Source organism: Lepidochelys kempii, chromosome 2, assembly GCF_965140265.1.
Source record: "Lepidochelys kempii isolate rLepKem1 chromosome 2, rLepKem1.hap2, whole genome shotgun sequence".
Lineage (NCBI taxonomy): Eukaryota > Metazoa > Chordata > Testudines > Cheloniidae > Lepidochelys > Lepidochelys kempii.
Window position 1 is genome coordinate 21,135,925 of NC_133257.1, and position 21,990 is coordinate 21,157,914.

The 21,990-nt window shown below is 45.9% G+C and overlaps 1 long non-coding RNA gene across 1 annotated transcript in view; it reads right to left on the reverse strand.

Annotated features, from left to right (window-relative positions):
* Window positions 1-21,990, reverse strand: part of LOC140905846 (uncharacterized) — an 84,326-nt gene that overhangs the window by 40,826 nt on the left and 21,510 nt on the right. Inside the window, exon 2 of the long non-coding RNA XR_012156962.1 lies at window positions 21,490-21,562. This is a non-coding gene — a long non-coding RNA (uncharacterized lncRNA). The remainder of the gene's footprint in view (window positions 1-21,489; window positions 21,563-21,990) is intronic.

Genomic DNA, 21,990 nt, shown 5'->3' on the forward strand with positions numbered 1-21,990 from the left:
ACACAAGAGGCCGGAGTACTTGCAAGCTGAGAAAGATGGATCCCTTCATCTGGGGATGGGTGTAGTCTCAGAAAACTGAACATAGATGAGACCTGATTAAACAAAGATCTTTCACCTAGGAAGACAAGGGAAGCCAGGACCTTGACACTCAGGGTGTGACCTGCATGCCCGGTGGTGACTGTAAGCATCCCAGGTAGGAAGCTGCAGTAGCAAAGCATTGTAAGGCACCCAGAGTTGCAGGACAAGTGATGACCCTACACCTTATTGGTCTGGATTTCACCCCCAAGCCCTGTGACACATTGCAAGGAGAAATATTTAGTGCTTAGTTTTCATAGTGAAGTTACACAGGATTTTCAGTCAATACATAGGTGTTCTGGGGTGCCCCACCCCCATACACACACACACACTCAGGCCTCAAAAGGGTTAATGTGCACCTGAGGGGCCAATTAACATCCCAGGCTGCACCTGGAAGGACAGCCAGGCCTAACTGAGGATGGATCGCAGGTGGGGAGGGACTGGGAGAGGACTACAGACAGAAGAAGCCCAGGGCCAAGGGAGGAGTTTGCAGTCATTCTCTAGGAATAGAGAGATTGTGAGGAGGAAGGCCCAGGATCCTTGCTTGAGTAGAGAAGGCTCACAAGAGGCCAAGAGAGCTGACACTGCCGCTGGGAGTGGAGTGAGCTCCAGTGGTAACCCCTAATAAAAAAAAGTGTGATCCAGACTTACACGGAGAGAGAGCCCTGGGAGGTGTTCAATGAAGGAACAGCAAGGGGAACTGAAGAAACATGAAAGACCAAGCCCAAGAAAGGTGGATGAGTTTGTACTGTTAGTTTGGGATTTTGTTGGGGAATTCCAGGGGACAGCCCTGAGAGGCCTAACCGTGAGAGGAAGGTACACCTACAGAGGTTGTGAGGGGAGAAGGCCTTAGAAAGGCTCAGTAGGAAGTAGCCCAGGGAGGCAGTAGCAAGGAGTCGGACAGTCCTTGGCTGCTGGTTATAGGGTCCCTGGCCTGAACCCAGTACAGTAGTAGGGTTGCCAGGTGTCCAGTTTTCAACTGGAACACCTGATTGAAAAGGGACCAATTAAAAGTCCGATCAGCAGCACAGTGGGGCTAAGGAAGGATCCCTGCCTGATGTGGCTTTGTGTGGCCCCCAGAAGCAGCGGCATGTTCCCGCTCTGGCTCCTAGACTTAGGGGCAGCCAGGGAGCTCCCACCCCAAGCACCACCCCCACAGCTCCCACTGGCCGGGAACTGTGGCCAATGGGAGTTGCAGGGGCAGCGCCTGCAGATGGGGCAGCGCGCAGAGTTGCCTGGCCACTCCTCCACTTAGGAGCCAGAGGGGAAACATGCCACTGCTTCCGGGAGCTGCTTGAGGTAAACGCTGCCCAGATCCTGCAACCCTGACCCCCCTCCTGCATCCCAATTACCTGCCCCAGCCCTGATCCCCCTTCCGCCCTCCGAACCCCTAGGTCCCAGCCTGGCGCCCCCTCCAACACCCCAATCCCCTCATCCCCAGCCTCACCCCAGAGTCTGCATCCCCAGCTGGAGCCCTCACACACACCCCCTGCACTCCAATCCCCTGCCCTAGCCCAGAGCTCCCTCCTGTACTCCAAAACTATCATCCCCAGCCCAGAGCTCCCTCCTGCACCCTGAACCCCTCATTTCTGGCCCCACCCTGGAAACCACACCCCCAGCTCAGAACCCATGCCCCCTCCCACACCCCAACCACCTGCCTCAGCCCAGAGCCTCCTCCCATACTCCAAACCCCTTGACTCCACCCCCCAGCCCAGAGCCCCCTCCTGCACCCAAAATACCTCATCCCTGGCCCCACTCTAGAGCCCGCACCTCCAGCCAGAGCCCTCACCCCCACCCGCATCCCAACCCACTACCTCAGCCCGGAGCCCCCTCCCACATCCTGAACTCTTCATTTCTGACCCCATCCTGGAGCCCGCACCCCCAGCTGGAGCCCTCACCCACTCCTGCACCCCAACCCCCTGAGCCAGCTCAGTGAAAATGAGTGAGTGAGGGTGGAGAGAGCAAGCAACAGAGGGAGGGGGAATGGAGTTAGCAGGGTATGGGGCCTCAGAGAAGTGGGGGGGCAGAGGGGTGGGGCAAGGGTGTTTTGTGTGAGTAGAAAGTTGGCAATCCTATGTAGTGGGCAGGCCCGGGTTCCCCTACCAGTCACTGTTATGAAGGCATGAGGCTGGAGAAGGGGACAAGGATGCCTGAGAAGCAAAGCAAGGATCACTGGGCCCAGAGTTGGGGCTAGAGACCTGATATAAGGACACTAGATTTATTCTGTTGGACTTCCTGTTAACCAGGAAGGGGTGGACTTAAATCATGACCCGGCCAGAAGGCTGTCAAGGGGAATCGGTGGACCACTGGAGGACCAGAGCAGCTGTGTGCAAGGGGTACCAGAAGGGGAGAAAACTGCTATGTTGTGCCTGGCCACTAGGAGCACTCTAGTGGGATGGACACAACAGGGCACATAGGAGACTACTGTGCCAGAAGCAGACACAGCAGCACTTGCAGCAGGTAAAGCATCACCTTGGGTGAGGAAAAATGAGTCTTAGCCAAGGTTACCCCTCCCACACAGCACCCCTTGGAGCCAGTGCTCTGCGAGGAAACCTCCCCTCACTGGGGGCATCAAAATTATGTTTGAGGGAGAGAGCATGGGCAGAACCAGCCCAGAAGATTCAACAGGCAGCAAACCTGGAAGCAGCTGGTTTCTACAGTTTTGATGGTGGACACTCTCTCCCAATGCTGATTGAGCGTTTGCTCCAACTCCCTCCCATTCCCCCACCAGCCCACACATTACCTCCTCAATTCAGTCTCACTCTGCCTCCATGCTCCTCTCCTGCCTTCTCACCTCCCCCTTCAATGGTTCCCCTTCCTTCCTTTATCTTTCCATTTAGCTAATCCCTTCCTAAACCCCACCTCTCCTGCCCCCCAAGAGAAAAAAGAAAACCACCACCAACTCCTCCATTTAAAAAGTGCCATTTAGATGACATTTGTAACCTTTCAATGTTCAATCTACTTGTGTGTTACATCGTCTTCCCTTCCCTTTTGTTTTTCTTGATTATTTAGATTGTGTTCCTCAGGGCAGAGATGGTCTGGTTCTCTGTAAGTGCCTAGCACAGTGGGGCCCTTATCTTGGTTCTGGCTTCTAGGCATTAGAGTAATAGAAACTAGTAATAATACAGTCATTATTTTGGCTTCTATACCCCTGATATTGCTTTACGTACTTCACTATAGTGAAACAACAGATACAAGACAAAGCTAGAAGAGATTAAACAGGGCTGAAGTATTATCAGCATTTTTTAACTCCTTAGTTACTGTGGTAATTAAATAAATAACCATAATATCTTGATGTCCAAACCCTGGATGGGCCAGTTGTGTTTTACTCATGTTGGCTATAATGGCAGATACAAGCTATTGTCATTCATATCCCCATAGTTCTATGCTAGCCACTTCTACTACTGGTTAGCAGTAAGCAACCCTTACGACCCTATCCAGCACTCACTTCCCAAGGAAAAAGTCACAGTGAAGACAATGGAAGCATGATCCTGCCCAGTTAAGAAGAGGCTATGAAAGGACTTGACAGCCAGCATGATGTTTCTTCGTTCCTTTTTCTGGTTGGGTAGAATTCTGTGGCTATGGGGTTCCAGACTCTTCACGCTGCTGCTTTCAGGAGCTGCTAGACAAATAATAAAGCACCCACTTTGCCAGAGAGATTCTGAACACCCACAGTTGTAGGTAACTGAAGATAGCACAGGAAGCTTCTCAAGTGAGTTGAGCACTTCGCAACACACAGAGCATGATCCACAGGTGGGACAACGGGGAATGCTCACTGGGCACTGCTTTACATGGAGGAAAAGCAACATGAATCCATAGACACTTGGACACTGCAGGAGCAGAAGTAGAGGAGGGAAGGATCAACATGCTTCCGGCATCCTCCAAATCAGATTCCACCAGGGCCCCACTCATTCCCTACCACTATTCACCAGTCCACATGCAAATCTGCCTATCGTTTCATGCTGAGATACAAAGGATTGTGGGATCTATGAGAGTACTGGCAAGCAACTACAGATGGATTTTGGTGCCAGGTGAAAAAGAGATTGAGAACTGTCGCTCTAGTCATTGAGAGGGCAGGGCTAAGAAGTGGGAAGTACTGAGCTCTACCCATGCTCTGCCACACTGTGATCTTGCAGTGATCCCTCTGTTTCTCAGTTCCCCCAGCTCCATAACAAGGATGACAATAATCACTTACCTACACTATTTCATGGGGAGATGGCAAGGATTAATTGGCATTTGTACACCACTTTGACAGTGTAAAGCATGATTATGGTACTAAGCATATTCGATCCAAAGCCATCCCTGATGTAACACCACTGAATTCAATGGAGCTATAAGAGGGATGAATCTGGCCCATTATAGCTAACCAATATCACTTGTGGCATGCATTATGACTATGGCAATGGTTTCTTAGTAGTTTCCATATGCTGAATGTATTGTGCAACCATTCTGTGGATGGAGTCTCCTGTTGCTTTGACAGATACGCATTCAGCTTGACTTGAATTCTGGGTTTATTTGTTTGAGCTTCTCACATGAGAAGTCCAATCCTGGATTTTAAAATGCAGTTGCATATCTTGCAAGTGTAGTCATTGCTGTGGGGAGAGTTTGAGGCGTTGGCCTTACAACATGCTGTCTTCTGCAGAGACCTGAAATGCCACTCCTCAAAAGTGGACACTGCCTCATGGCACAAAGCTATCCATCGGGATCTATCCATTGCAATGAAGTCCCAGGTTTTAATGTCTATCTTGCATGCTTTGAGGTTGACTTTCAGGGTGTCTTTATATCTCAGGATGGGTCGACCCATTGAGTAGATTCCGCTGCTCAGTTGTCTGTAGAGCACTGCTTTTGGTATGTGGGAAACTTCCATGTGGACCACATGTCTGACCCAGCGAAGTTGAGCCCTGATGAGCATGCTCTCAATACCAGAGATTTGGCACCTCTCAAGGATGTTAGTGTTGGAGACTCTGTCCTGACACTTGATGTTGCAGATGGATCTTAGGCAGAGAAGGTGGAAGCTCTCCAGCTGTTTGATGTGCCATTGGTAGAGCATCCATGTCTCACAGTTGTACAGGAGTGCGATGAGTATAACAAGCACAGTAGATTTTTATCTTGGGTCTGAGGCAGACTCCATGCTCCCTCCAGAGCCTGTGGGCGAGCCTGACAAATGTCAAACTGGCCTCTGCCAGATGTTAAATGATCTCAATTTCCAACATGGCATTGCTGGAAAGCATGCTACCCAGATAACAGAATTTCCTGATTGAGTTCAGGATGGGTTCTCAGTTGTGATCATGGTACATGTGATGCTAGTGGTCTGGTGCTGGCTGTTACATGATCTCTGTATTTTTCAGGCTGATTGTGAAACTGAAGCTTTTTGAGGCATAGGCAAAGTAGACCATAATGAGCTGAATGTCCTCAAGCGTGTGTGCAAGGGAGGGCACAATTGTCAGCAAACAGGCACTCTCTTCATAGCTGTTTGATTACCTTGGTGTGGATCCTGAGTCGCTGTAGACTGAATAGACCCCCATCCAATCTAAGCCAGATATGTACTTCTCTGTCAAAGTCCTGGAATGCAAACAAGAGCATGGCCGAAAAGACAATGTCAAAGAGGACTGGAGCCATTACGCATCCTTGTTTGGTACTGTTGGTGACAGGGAAGGCGTCTGATGAGTCACCGCACTCCATCACCCTGGACAGTATGCTGTCATGAAATGAGTGGATGACAGCAATTATCTTCTCTGGGCAACCAAATTTATGAAGGGTTTTCCATAGACCCTCACAATTCAAAGTGTCAAAGGCCTTGGTTAGGTCAACAAGCACCATGTACAGGTCCTTGTTCTGTTCACCAGCCTTCTCTTGTATTTGTCGGGCTGCAAAAATCATGTCCATGGTACCACGGCCAGCATGAAAGCCACATTGTGACTCTGGATAGATCAAGTCAACTAGGTGAGAGATGACTAGTGCAAGGATCTTCCACGCTATAGACAGCAGTGAGATCCCGCAATGGTTGTCACAGCTAGGTATGCTTCCCTTCCTTTTGTATACATGGACTATGAAAGCATCCTTACACTCCTGGGGCACAGTACCTTGTTCCCATATAGTCTTCAAACAGCTAGTGAGTTTCCTGACCAGGTGGGCACATCCACATTTGTATACATCAGGCAGAATGTCTTCAGGGAATGGAGACTTGTGTGTGGACAGTTCCTTGATGGCCTCAGTAATCTCATCAAGAGAAGGGGCCACAGACAGCTCTTCCAGGACAGGACACAGCAGGAGTGAGTCAATGGCTTCAGCAGACATAGTGGATTGACAGTTCAGGAGAATACCAAAGTTCTCTGCCCAGCAAGAGAGACTATCACTTTTATCTGTGAGCAGCCAGTTACTATCTGCTGTGAAGACAGGGGCTATACCACTGGATATTGGGACACAAACAGCACAGAGACTTTCACAGAAAGCCTTCATGTCATGCTTGCCAGCCTCTTCCTGCAGTTACACAGCCTTCTGCTCTCACCAATCATTCTTCATTTGCCTTAATCAGGTTTGAAGTGTATGTTTGGCCTGATGGTACCTGGCCTTCTTCATTGCTGATTTCTTGTCCAAGAGGTAGGACTTGTGTATGGTGTGCATGGTCTGCAGTAGCCGGTTTTGGTGTTTCCGCCTCACAAATCCAAGAACCTTGGATGCTGTATTATATGCGACATGTCTGAGCTTCTGCCAGGTTATCTCAATGTCTGTGTAGTTCTCTAGGACCTCAACTAACGCAGTCTCCAGTGCCTGTTACAGCTTTGGTTGTTTGCTGGGGTCTTTCATGGCAGACACATTGATCTTCTTTGGTGGTTTGAGGTGTCCTCTAGGGCACTTTGGTGAGAAGTGTAGCGCCATGATGCTTCTCACAAGCCAACGGTCTGACCAGCATTCAGTGCCTCTCAAAGCGTGAGTGATGTGCAAATCTTTAATATCTTTAGACCATACAATTACATAGTCCAGCATGTGCCACTGTTTTGACCTGGAATGCACCCACGGTGACATATATTTGTTGCCCTGTTGGAAGACTGCATTGGGAATAGAGATTGAACCCTGCACACTTGGAGAGAAGTAGTTGGCTGTTAGAGTTTGATCTTCCAATGCCATGGTACACTGCTCCACATGCCAGCATCAGCTCTCACATGAGCATTAAAGTCTCCAACTTTATGAGTTTGATAATGAGTTTGTCCTGGTGTGGCACTCCTCTGATGACCCTGCTGATATCTTCATAAAACATCTCCTTGATCTCATCTGTATAAGTCACTGTTGGGTGCATAGGCAATGATAATGGTGGCATACTGATCTCTGGACAAGTTTATGCAGTGCACCATAAACTTGGCCATTGATTCTCTTGTGGAGCAAGTCAAGTTTGCAGGCAATGTTAGGCTGTCTGATGAACCCTAACCCCGACTGTCTTGGGTCATCCTTGCCCTTGCCACTCCACTAGTAGGTATAGCCCATTCCCACCTCCTCAGGACAGCGAGTCTGGTTTCCCTGAGGGCAGCAATATCTATGTTATACCTCTTCAGTATTTTAGCAATAAGGGTTGTCCTTCATTCCAGTCTTTGGTCATTGTCAAGAAGAGTTCTGACATTCCACGACCCAAAAGTCAGTCTGAGAATCTTTGTTTTATTTTGAACGCTGAGTTGGATGACCGGCCAGGAGCAGCAGCCTGATAGACACAGAAAGGGCGGGCTGTGTTGGGTTTCTATTCAGCCCCCCATCGCCAGATTGGGGAGATCAGTCCTGTGCTCCATCACCTCTGGAGGATACAAGCGCCTTAACTTCCCTGATCTGTGGGAACAACCGTCACCCTAAGGCCGCGTATATGCAGAAGTCGTGACTAAGGACTGCCAACAGCATCTTCTGCCTGTCCCCGTCACCACTTCTGCATTGCCACACGACTCTGATGCATTGGTAGGGTTAGCTGAATGACCTGCACTATGAATGGATTTAAGTGAGAGAGATTTGTGCAGAGCTTTTCCCACTCTCTTGCTCAAGCGGCTGTTGCAATAGATGCCACAAGCACGGCAGCTGGCCTGGGTGCAGGACTTGTGTTCAGAGTTGTCCTTCTCCTAGATGAGCGGCTGACCTGAGCTAAAGAGCCTCATCTACCTACGCGTGTAGTGATTGGCCAATGACTACGTATATAATGCAGGTTGCCCTTGCCATCACAAGGCATATGCTTCATCGCCATCCGCTTTATTGACACCAGTGTGTTCGTCTGCATGGTCTGCCAATGAAGACTTCGCCCTGACCCAAGCAGGATGGCTTAGGAGTTATTCACACTTAACCAAGGTGACCCCAAGACTAGTGGAGGGCAGGAACATCTCATTCTTCCCATACAGACTCACCAGGTCTGCTCACTGCCCCCTGCCCCTTCTATGAAACAGGTAATAAAACTGCTTTTGACCTTCCTCCAGGTCTGTAGAAATATTTCCTTTAAGATTATATTTCTAGTGTTTCAGTGTAACTCTTAAGAGCCATTCAGGCAGTGTTCCTGTTCAAATTAATTATATATCAGCTGTTTTACACAGTCTCCCTATGGCATATATAAGAGTCTTTTAAAACAAAAACAAAACCCTCCATCTAAATTCTTTCTGGTTAAAAAAGAAAGAATTGTAACAAATTCCCTTTTGAGTTCTTCTTTGGCAGAACTTGAGCTCCCCCTGCTGTCTGCAAATAAAATCAATGTAATTATATATAAAAGTCCCACCACTGTATAAACAGGGTGGTTGGGACCTGAGGAACAGTGTTGAAAAGGCCTTTGCCATTAAATGATCTAACAGTGGTCAGGGGTCTAGACCCACCAAAAATTCTGTTTCCATGGACCCCTTGATTTTCTAACCTCTGTCTCACAAATTGACTCCTATGCCTAACCCCTTTCATCTGAATAGGTGAGTCCTCCCGGTTATCATTGCACCCCCTAGTGCAGGCTTTTGACTTCCCGTTCCCACACCCCACAAACTCATGGACCCAGTTCTGACCTCAGATTTGTACCCACAACTCCCACGGGTTTCAGCTGTGTATATCCAAGGATAAAGTTGGGCCACTCATTCTCTAGTGGAATACCTAAACCACAGGTTCCCCTGCAACAGCTTAGATCCCAAAGATACTATCTGTCTTATTCCACCTCTCGCCTGAATGGATTTATAACCAGCAAATCCTACCTGGGATGGACAGACAGACACACTACCTTTGGGTGACCATAGGGCAGAGGTGGGCAAACTGCGTCCCGCGGGACCATCCTGCCTGGGCCCTGAGCTCCTCGTCGGGGAGCCTAGTCCCCAGCCCCTCCCCTGCTATCCCTCCTCCCCAGCAGCCTCAGCTTGCCACACAGGTAGTGCGGCTTGTGCCACCCGCCCACCTGCCAGGCTTTCCAATAAGCCTGTCCTGCCGCTCTGAGCAGCCTGGTAAGGGGGCGGGGGAGAGTGGGGTTGAATAAGGGGAAGAGGGTCCCAGGGGGCAGTCAGGGTACAGGGGGCAATTGGATGCGGCGGAGGTTCGGGGGGGCGGTCAGAAGACGGGGTGGGGGGGTTGGATAGGGGGTGGGATCCCAGGGGGGGCAGTTAGGAACAGAGGACCCGGGAGGGGGCAGTCAGGGGACAAGGAGTGGGGGGGAGCGTTGGATGGGTCGGGGATCCCCGGGGGCCTGTCAGGGGGCGGGGGTGTGGATAGGGGCAGTCAGGGGACAGGGAGGATTGGATAGGGGATGGGGTCCTGGAAGGGCGGTTAGGGGCCGGCGGTCCCAAGAGGGGGCGGTCAGGGGACAAGGAGCAGGGGGGGTTGGATGGGTCGGGGGTTCTGAGGGGGCAGTCAGGGGGCAGGAAGTGGGACGGGGCGGATAGGGCGCGGGGACCAGGCTGTTTGGGGAGGCACAGCCTTCCCTACCCAGCCCTCCATACCGTTTCGCAACCGTGATGTGGCCCTCAGGCCAAGAAGTTTGCCCACCCCTGCCATAGGAGGAAAGGAAACATTTAGCAAATCATCACCTTAGAAAGGATATTTCTTTTTTAGGTAGCTAAATATGAATAAGAAAAGGTTTGGTTTTGAGTCTGAAGTGTAGAATTGTGAACAATTCAAAAAAGTTCCTAATATGAAGCCATGTTCTAGTCTTGATTTTTGTTTCAATGGGCCCATCTGTAAAGCAAGGGTACACAGTCGATTTTTAGCAGGCAGTGTCAGTGACTGCATGCATAGGCCAACAACAGAATTTAGAAGTGTCACATGCTGGTACTCATGTTATATTTTAGTGCACAAAACTGTAAGTAGGCTAATGGAATGATTGGTTTATTCTGTGAAGTAGTAGACTGAACTATGGCTGGAAAGAGAGAAGGAGATGACTCAACCAAAACTGCACTAAGATGATAATTGTCTAGGCCAAGATTTTCAGGCGCAACTAGTGATTTGGGGCACCCCAAAAAAGGTACCCAATTAGACACTCCTGAAAGGGGATTTCTAGAAAGTGCTGATCACCCACTCTCTGAGAATCAGGCCCCTATTAAAGTATCTCTAGTTGGGCACCTAAAATAATCAGATGCTTTTGACTATCTTTGCAATAGGATGTAGGCGCCTAGGTCATTTTTGAAAATGGGGCCTTAGGAGCCTAAGTCACTTAGATGCTTTCAAAAGTGTTATCACAGATCAAAAAACCCCAATTAAGGCTCCTCTAATATAGAGCCCCAATGGCGAACCTTTAGCCATTTTCCTAGCATTAAAGTGTGTATGTTTCTGCTTTTAGGTTGGAACAGCTGATCTGTCCAAGAAGCCATGGGCTTAAGTGTGACCTTGACCTTGCTGATATTCCTAAAAGCTCCTATAGTTTCCAGAAAGCCAAAACTAGTAGCACTGAAGAAAACCTCCAGGTTTTGGATCGTCTATTGCCAGGCCAGCTGTTCTCTAGCGAAAAATAAAATCCAGTGATATTGCAGCTGGATGATGACTGGGAAAGATGAGTCAATAGCGCATTGCTGCTCTATTTGTTAATGCTTGCCCAATGACCTTGACGTTCTTCATTTATGAATTATTTGTTTCAGAGTGCTAGCAGTGTGGCAGGGTCTTTGCAATGGTTGCAAAGACAGAATCACTGCCCTGAAGAGCGTAAGCTCCAGACAGACTATCACTGAACATATACATCAACCTGTTCTACCGATTCTGTTGATCGGAATTGCACTTGGGTGATCTTTGTATTTATAAGGAACTGTCAGAACTGTTAGGCTCAAAAACAAGCTGTTAAGTTGTATTATGCTGATTTTTGCAAGAATCATTATGTCTCCAGCCAGGTATTCTTCCCTCACCCTGTTCATTCCATCAAAGAACCAGGTAATTTACAAGTCAGAGTATATTCTGCTTAATTATGTCTAAATACGACATGAAGTCTAGGTGCCTAACTTTGTGACAGACAGGAACATAAGGGACAGCGCATCCTCTTTCCAGATCTGCATTCTTAACACGAGAACATTCTTTGCTCTTCTAGGTGTCTTCCACCAATGGACCTCAATGTGCTGTATAGACAGGGAATAGAGACTAGTGCACTCCTGTTGGGTCAGTAGTATTTCACTCATTTACAGACTGGTAAACTTAGGCATTGTGAGCTCCATACCCCACAGCAGATCAATGGCACATGGAAAGAACCCAGAAAGTGAGTAGCAGAGCTGGAGATGAAAGCCAGGCAGGCTGGCTCTCAGCCCGGAGGCCTGACGGGTGGAGTTGTGCCTACTCATAAAGATGCTGAATGTGTCCCCAGTGCTTTAATAGAGACCCACAATCTTGAAATGTGCTGAGTGCAGTGGAATTGAGTGCATTGGAGGAAGGGCTCATGCAGTAATCAGCCCTCAGTGGCCTAAAAGCTCGGCGTTTATTGCTTACAAATATTAACATGGGACGGATCTGCCTGTCAGGCACCAGTCTGACTAGGGAGCAATATAATGCGGGTGCTGCACCATTCCAGGGTAAGGGAGCTCAAATCCTCTCCAAGACGCTTGCTGCATGCGGAGGCCTGTACAGACTGCACCAGCTTTTAGTCACATTTCTCCCAACTGTGCCTGGCCTGAAGGCTGCCTCCTCCTTTAGGGGAGATTGGTGTCCAGATGTCCCGAAAACTACCAGGATACTTGGTTTCTTCTAGATCTGCATTTTTTGCAGGTCATTACAGAATGCTCTTTCGCCTGGTTATCTAAATTATCTGCAGCCTCTGCATTGCTGTTGGCTAATGAATCTTTAATAGGTCAGCAAAATTAAGATAATTAGCATAATCCTGAGAGGGATTACCTGGGATGCTGCTGAATACTCCGGGTGAAATACAGTAAAAGAGAGAACCCTACCTGGGAGTAGGGTGACCAGATGAAATGAAGAAAATATTGGGACACATGGGGGAACCAAAAAAAAACCAACAATGCCAGAGCTGCCAAAGCCGCAATATCGGGACAAATGGCCTCCCGACCGTGCATCGGTCGGGACGTGGGACAAAGACCTAAAAATCGGGACAGTCCTGATTTTATCGGGACGTCTGGTCACACTACCTGGGAATTGCATAGTGAGGACAGCTGCAGCCAGGCCTCAGTCCTAGGGCAAACCACGGACCTTGAATTAGCCTCTAGAAACCTCAGTTTACGTGAGTTAAGTAGCAGCTATTAACAGTTGGTGAAAGACCCCAAAGCAAACATTTCCTTTCTGGATGAGATGGGAAGGCCAACGTTTTAGGCACTCGAGCTTTGGAAGTTAGGCATTTAACTAAGTGCCTCCAACATGCCTAAGTACCATTGCTTGAGAGAGGTGGGCAGGGTTGGCTCACAGTCCATCCTTTACAACTGTCAGTAGATATGGTCAGGGGGGAACAGAACACTCCACCCCCTCCACAGAATTCCTTGCCTTGGGAGACCCCAGGGAGAATTTGATTCAATATTCCTTCTGGGCACTCTGGCTCCATTGCAGCCGCTGAGCACCCCAACCTCTAGCAACTGAAGGCACACAGAGCAAAAGGTCTCCCTACATCATTAGATAAATCTAGTAGAACAGCACAGTCATGGTCCTGTGATTTCGTAGAGATAGCCCATGAGTTGACCTGTGAATTCTAGTGTATGAGATTCTGTCTACTGTGCGAAGGCATAGTATTGCTCAGATAATCATCTTATTAAAGCAGCACAGCAGAAGTTTACATAATATAATCTAAATCTGAAATGGACCCACGTATGTTTTTTGTTTTTGGTGAGGGCCTCTCAGGTGCCAGTGTAATGCAAATAATGCTCAGTGGTAATTAATAAACAGGTATGGGGAGGAAAAGGTTGTTTCCAGGCTTGAAGAAACAGGTTTGGATCAAGTTCTACTAGGTTTGTTCCCACATTCAAAATGAAAAGTGATTGCATGTCGCTGGGTTTAGTTGCAAACATTTTACGTAGCCCTAAGCTATTTCTCTTCATTCAATGATGGCCAGTGGAATGGCAATTCTGGGAGTGTTCTTCCTTTGCTTTATTCTATCTTTTCTCTCCCAGTGTCCCCTATCATAGTGCAGAGGGCAACAATAAAAAGGTGTTGAGCATCTCCTCCGCCTAGTGAATTGTGTTTAGAACCTTTCCTTCCATGTGAGCAGTGGGAGGCAGTTGACTATGAGCATCCATCTCTGTGCCGAGCCAGTGGGCCCTGAATCTCAAACTTTTTCCTTGTGGGGTGTATGTTGGGGGGGGTGAATGTTTGTAGTTATTATATTAGTTTCACAACAGCAGAGGTAAATATAATAACTGCATGACTCAGACTATGCCTCAAAGGTCATTCTCAATTCCTATCCCAAGCCAAAAAGAAAGAAGTAGAAGGGAAAAAATCTCTTATGTTCTTGTTCTCGGTTTCTGTGCAAGGTGAGTCACCCTGCACAGTCAAAAGCTATAAAATGACAAACATTGGTAAATAAGATAATATTAATGACACTGATGACTCAACTGAAATAAACACACACACATCAGTCACTGCTCAGCAGACTACAAGCACCTTATCTGAGAAAAAAATCCTGCTTGAATTAAAGTCAGGATGATGAACACAAATCTGCTCTTAATAAGTATTTTTCTATGACGAAGAGCATTCCACATGGTATTTATATTTCATTGTGTACTGCACAAGCCAAGCAACTGGAAACATTACTCATAAGTAAGGCCACAAGCAATTGTGGGAAAGTTTGTCCAAAAAGTTGTTCTAGTTTCTGCTAGCGTAGTGTAATTGCTTCTGATCTTTTTAAAAAAAGGGAAAACCCAGTCCTGTATACAAACTAGGTTGTTATTCTCCCCCACCCACTCCACCCCCAATTTATCCTGGAATTTTACATTCATTCCCAGGTTTGTGCCTACTTCCTAACACCAATTCTGAGTCCTAACCTGAGTTATTAGAGACCAGTCAGTCACCATTCAGCAAGGTACTGAAGCATGTGCCTTTAAGGGTAACTCACACATCAGTTGTGTTACATGTCCTCATCTGTGCCCAATACACAGAGGAGGGGAATCTGTGTCAGCTCTTAGTTTGACAGAGCTGCTCTTTAATTAAAGCTGTAGAGATGCGTTCTTTTAGCCCTGGAGATTCTCCAGTTCAATACTCAATGCCCATGAAGATGGCAACCATCATGAAAGCACACAAGTAGTTCCACTGATATTGACATGACCACTCATGTTCAAAACACAGAATGCATTCCATTTTAGCTTTTACAACTACCAGTTCTTCTTGTAATGCCCTGTGGTTCAAACTCTGCCTTTAGATGCCTGCATGTGACTCCCACTGAGGTCAATAGGAGGTGTTCAGGCATGGAGAGTAGAATTTGCTCTTGTGGTATCTAGTTTCTAGAAACTATTATTTGCAATTCACTTCCAAAGCAATTAAATCTATTATGTTGAGCTTACTTGCATGGAATCACCTCACACTCACCTTTCTTTCTGAATGAAAGCAGAGGTGAACAAACTTTGATCTGATAAACAAGCTTCTATTTTATCACCCTGTATGCCAGGCCTCCCAGAACATTTTACAGGGAATGTACAGTGTTAGAAAACTGGCACTGAAAAATGGAGTGCATTACGTTTTGGGCCTGATCATTTGGAACTCGGTGGGGAAGTTCACCCTTGGGCATTAGAGGCCAGATTCTGCTTTCAGTTACAATTGTGTACGTCTGGAGGAACTCTAATGTTTTCAGTTAAATTATTCCAGATTGACACCCCAGGTAAGTGAGAGCAGAAGGTAGCCCAATACATGTGTTTTAACAAACACAGCCAAAGATCAATGAATCTAAGGAAGAAGGATGATCTAAACAAGTTTAGGACTGGACTTGACATTTGCCTTTGATTCCTGGCTGTGCCATAGATTCTGTCCCTGCCCTGCAACTCTTTTGATCTCAGTAGTTCAGCTCTGTAAGAGAGAGATTTCCCGTTCATTCACCCTTTCCATCTCCTGTAAGCTCTTCAGGTCAGGGATTGTTTGTACAGAACCTAGCACAATGGGGCTCTGGTCTCTTAGGATCTTGAGGTGCTTCTGTAATAAAAACAATAGTTAAGAAATCTAAGTAATTTTAAATGACTAATTTGTAATCTAATTTCATTTACTTGCCAGAATTATCAAAATGTATCATGTAGTTTGAATTCTGAGGTAAGTAACAACACTCACATCAAACAATTTCAATTTATCAACATCCCTTTGCAACATGTCATTGAAATGAAACATAATACCACCAAGAAGCAGTGGAGAGAACCATCCACTAATTAAAACTGTAAAATAAGTTTTTAAGAAGCATTTCAATGCCATCGTATATTTTCTCCATTGGTAAATCATGGACCAAAGTGAAAAACTGAGTGATTTATATGCATTCATGTGCAGTACATCCATGCTAATCCTTGCATATGACTTCTTCCTTGCAATAATCCCATCAAAAGGAGTTCACTCTACAAGTCCTCTCCCTCCAAAGTGCTCTGTTCAATGCCATATCCTCTATCATATCACACACTAACATGTCTTCTTCTACGATATCCCACCACTTCCTATTGGGTCAGCCTCACTCTCTTTGCCCTTCAATCTTGATCTGTTGGTCTCTTTTACCCACACAGTTTTCAGCACTGCATTTTACATGAGCAAACCATCAAAGCCTGTACTCCCTCATTTTTTTTGGTTATAGGTGTTACTCTGAGCATGTCTCTAACATATACATTCCTCATGTGGTCTTTCCTGCTTATACCACTTATCCATCTCAACATTCATATTCCTGTGGAACAGATCATTTGCTCATGTTTCTTCCTTGTGACCCAACACTCAGCGCCATACATTACAACTGGACAGACCACCGTTTTATAGGCTTATCCCTTTTAATCTTACTGGTACCCTCTTCTCACATACTATTTATCTCTCTGCATTTGAGTCAGGCGTTTATTAACCTAGCTCTCATTTCATCCTTCATTTCCCTGGATTCTGAAACCCAGATACTTGAATTGTGTTTTTGGTATTGTCTGCCCATCTAGTTTCTCTGCCATAGATGGCCCCAAGCCCAGTTGAAAGAGGAGGATGGAACAGCATCAGGTTGGTAGCTGGCCATAAAAATGTGCCATAAACTGAAAGTACGAGTCCCTGACGTGACATGACTGGCATTAAAAAAAATAATCTGATCTCTCTGCTATTCTCAGCTTAGTCAGCCTAATTTATACTTGGAAGCTGTCAAGAGTACATTTACGGGTGAGAATTATGGGGTTTGTGACCTTCCTGAAATAAAACTCCCATTTGGAGCCCCGAATGCCTTCCTAGACAATTAAAATAACTTAGTTATCTCTGTTCCTCTGAACTCATGAGAAAACTACTCTCTCCCGAGGAGATGTCTGCAGAGCTAAGCGTATGCTTCAAGTGACTGAGGGGAAACCCTGACTAACACTTCACAATTCATATCCAACTACTAATGAACACAGAGCCCCCCAACACAGCATTTTCCACTTAAACCTGTTTCCATTTAAAGTAAAATGCAGCTGCAGAACCTGAAGTCTTTCACTAGTTTTTTTTTACGTGCTTTAATTAAAGCATCTTAATTTACAAAATCTAGATTTCTGTGTACTCTGGACTTCATTCCCCATAACTCCCATTAATGGATGCTAATAGGAGTTACAGATAAAAATAATGGAGTCGCAGATGAGGTGTTATTTTAGTATGGCTTTTTTACCTAGTCTCCTTTATGTAAAGATTTGCACATGTGAGAACCCAAGCTTGTTTATACAGTGCCCAGGCTCCTTGGTGTTACAATAATAAAAACAACATCTAACTATAAAGCCAGGCAATTCTGAATTCTCTCTGCCTCTTTCTCCTTGGGTTTTTGTGGCACAGATGCTGTTATTCCACTATGAACCATTTTACAATTCTATAGCCCTTTTCAGCCTGCAGGGTGCCATCATATTTTACAGAACAGGGACAAGTTATGATCTCACTTACACCAATGTAAATCCAGAGTAACTCCATGGACTTGTGATCTCGGTTACTCTGGATATACAACACTTTCACTGAGCTTAGAATCTAGTCTAAAAAAAAGTCATGGCTAGGCTTCACTGACCAGCCATCCAAATGAAGCCATCTCTTGAATGGCAGCCATTCTGCACTACCGGCCTCATGCAGTGTTGGGGGGTGGGGGATGTTTGTCTGTTTTTTTTTAAGAGGAAAAGAGGAGACTAACTTATCTAACTGAAACCAGCAGAGGAGTCTGGGGAGACATTTTGTGGAGACATATCAATGTTGATGAAGTTTTCACTTGGAAGGTTTTAGAGAACAACAACATACACTCTGTCGTTGGGTGCTTAGAGTACTGAGCTGGGATGTGAGAGACCCAAGTTGAAGCCCCTTCTCTGCCTAACTCAAGGTGATCTGGGATGAATGGCATTGATCAGACAGAGCAGGGACTTCAATCTGGGTCTCCCACTTCCCAGACCAGTCCACACACACACACAGTTTTGTTTTCATTCCAATGCAGAATGACAACAAATTCATAAAACCTCAAAAGTTGCCATGAAACAGCATTGTCATTCTCCATTCAGCTCTACTGCATATGCAGTAGGCATAAGTAAACTGGTTGCATGCAGGCAACAGTAATTGAAGGCAGTCATTGAAGTGGAGAGAGCTTGACATTTATGCGCAGTAAATGTTCACGTATTAAGGACTCACACCCTGCAGTGAATGTGCAATAGCCTCGTGTTGCTGGGTTTTTTTAATAAAACATTTTGTTCCGGATCGTTCAAAAACACTGATCCCTCTTGGCACTGAAATCCCCAGTTCTCTACTGGAAACTAAAGACAATTTGTTCTAGGGCTAGTATTCCATAAAGTACACCCAAGTGGCTCACAAGCAAATGGTCTTTGTCAATAAATAATAATAAAGAAGGGGACCAGGACCTTGGTTTTCACTTCTCATCTGAAAGAGAGCACCTCCAGCAACACAGGGCCCCTTAGCAACACACTGCGGCATTGACTCGATACTGAGTCAGAGGGAAGAATGCCATGTAATGACTCACCAGCACCACTTCTTATGCAGCATTGTTTGGGGCTTAATAATGTAATCTGTCTATCTACTTGAGTGCCTTTAAAGAGCCCTAGTGCACAGATGTAAAGAGCTTTCCATGGGATACACCACAGCATTAAAGGCTGGATCCAACTCAGTGGAAAGACTCCATTGACTTCACTGGGAGTTGGATCCAGCCTTAAATGCACTGCAGGGTGCTGGAAAAGCTTGTCAGATTAGATAGTAGTGACCACAGGTGGAATTTCTGGGCAAAATTATGTACTCAGGGGATCTCTACTCAGATATTCTTCATTATCTGCATGCATAGATCTCCCACCATCATCAGTGAGAATTCTGCTCATCTCCGGAGAGCACAATATGGACAGTGAAATCTGTTTTGCGGCTCCAAGAGCAGAGGTTTGCCCTCTGGTTGCATAGATTACATGCACAGAGTTTCCTGCAGATGGCACTGCTAAGTTTGAAAACAAAAATGAATTTTGCCCACTTTGACTGAATTCTAGAGTTAATTAGTAATCTTATCTGAGTATCAGTGTTAAACCATACACATCATTTCCCTGTCACAGCAACATGCCTAAATTAGACACAGGGGACTCCAGGCCTGATCCTGCGTTCCTTGCAGTCAGTGAAAGTTCTGCCTGTAAAAGAAATGCAGGATCAGGCCCTGTATTCATTCATTTCATTCAAGTGTTTAATTCCTTTCCTTTAGGAAATTGAACAGAAATAAAAGTCAGGGTCTCATTTCCTCTTGGGGCTTAGATTTTAAGGTTTCCCTACCATCTTTACTTCCCTTTTACACTTCTGTATGTAGATACATTAGACACACTCTGCAACCCCAGCATTTAGTATGTATCTCTTAATTTGCATATGGCACACAAGAAGTCTTCACACTGCATAGTATTTTCTTATGCCAGCAACACTGCTGTGAATTGAGGGTAACATATGTCCACTGGTATTCAAGTCTAGATGCATCTCATTGAATTCTATGAATCACATAGACCTGGATTTAGGAAAGCTTGGCTTAAGTCCGTCCCCTACTCAGGAACCTCTTAACCATGCACGCAAAGTTAAAGGGACTTGTTTTGATTTCAATGGGACTTAGCGTGTGCTTAAGTGTTTTCCTGAGTTGGTTCATATGTGTCCCCAAGGAGGGAATGTGATCCTGACTGAAGGAATATCTTATGTTCCTATCCACTGTACATTAAATATGGCAATGGGATTGTTTAGTTTATTTGGAAATCTTAGCTAAAGTGGTTTTACTATAATGAAAACCTTGTCTCCCAAGGAGCACTGGCTACTTACCTTTCAAACACCTTTAGATTAAAGGTCTGATTCATTACACTCATGCATGACTAAACCAAGCTCCATTCAAGTTGTAACAGGGGGGTCTAGGAAAACTCCTTTTTACCTATAGGGCCTAATTCTGATCTCACTTACTGCGGTGTAAATCAGGAGCGACACCACTGAAATCAATGGAGTTACAACATTGCAAAGTGAGACCATAGAGCTTGATTTTAGGAATAGGTGGCCTTAAAGAGAAGCAGGGTATATTATAGAAACAGTTCAATGTGGTTTATTAGGGGTAAAGATTTAATTACAAAGATGACAGATGTAATCTAGAACAGTTTCCAAACCACTCCTGGGACAGCTTTCTATTATCACAGGGGCAGATAGCCTGTGCTTTAAGGCAGAATCTCATGTCACACAGGATTTGTTGTTTACTTAATTAAATAGTCACAATCTATAGCTCAGAATGAAGTGGAAAAAGAACAAATTGCCCAGAGTCCTCAGAACCAGACTCCTGCAGCAAAATACCTGGGTGTCAGAAGACAGAAAGGGTAGAATTTGCTCTTCAAGACATTTCATCTCTCCATACTTTAATGGCAAATCCTGATCTTTGCATCAAACTACAATACCAAGTCTTGGTGTAGACTGGATAGGACAGTCAGAATCTCCTCCCAAGCTATGGCAGTGCAACAGAGCTTTTGCCTTTGGTCAGGGTGGTTGGCCATTCCCCTTCTCCTCCTCCATAGGCAAGAGGTCCCAAGCCTCCCTGAACAGCAACGGAGATGAATCCATATAGCGAACTCTATGGCTCACATGGGATTGTTAATCCCCTACACAGCCTCCAGGCATCCTGACTTCTAGCCCTTGCACAGTAGAACCATAATTGGTCTCTACATGCATGGTGGTTGATGAGGGGGACAAGATTTTCCCCCTTAAAATCTGTTGAAACACCATTAGTAGGATGGCAACATCCCAGTCAGCAGGTAGACTGGCCAGCACTAGGGCAACACCAGGCAGCGGACAGGAGGACAGTACCATCCAGTCAGATGACCGACTGGGCAACATGATGGCCAAGCAATGCATATGAATTGCTATTTTGGATCAGACCCATGAGCCCTCTAGCCCACTATCCTGTCTGCGACAAAGCCAGTACCAGGTGCTTTAGAGCAGCAAAAAACCCCTGAGCTAACAAGATTTCAACAACATGTTTACAGGGGAGCTTTCTTGCTCTTAATCCCACCTAGTTACTGGTTGATTTATATTCTGAAGAATGAGGGTTGTATATTTTTATTCAGAGGTTCTTATTATCAAGAAGTGTTAACCCTTTTCTGAATCCTACTATGTTCTTGGTCTGTGTAACATCTTGTTGTAGGGAATTCCACAGATTAAGCATGCATTATGTTAACAATAAGAGCAAGACATTTTCATCAATTTCATATTGGTTGCCTTTAATTTTAATTGGATGTCCCCTTGTTCTTCAGAGATGAGGAAAGGTAAATCGCAAGCACCAGGGACACCTTTCACCTTGAGGGATGCCCCCTCCAGAATAAATGTAATGCTACAGATAGTTTAGAAAAGCGTGCACTGCTGCTGCTAATACTGTACCCGTTCTTTTGATGGATGGAGGACATTGGAATCCAACTGTCAAGCCAGCTCCTCCCACCAGCCACAAATTCACCTGAAGGGCAAGAAAAGAGCAAAGTTAATTTAAATCCATCTCTCCATGGATTCCAGTTGTGAGCACTTTAGTTTGACAGTCTTTAAAACCCAAGGACGCCACTCGTCTTTCAAGGTGAAAGCTCTCAAGGAATTGATTCTCGTGCATCTTGTCAACTCTGTTTTTACTATCACCCGAGGACTCGACTATCCTGTGAAGAAATTTGACTTATGAAGTACAGCAGCATTAACAACTCGGAAATTCATTCATTCTCAGGAGCATATACGTCAGCTGAAATGGGTTCAAAGCGCTGCTCATCTGAACTGATTTACAGATCCACCAACAGACACAGAATCACTTCTGCTAGCAACTTAATTTTACAGGCCTGGAACACTTTGGTACTGCATCCAGGATTGGAGTGGGGGCGGGTATTTCAGCAGTGAAATTTG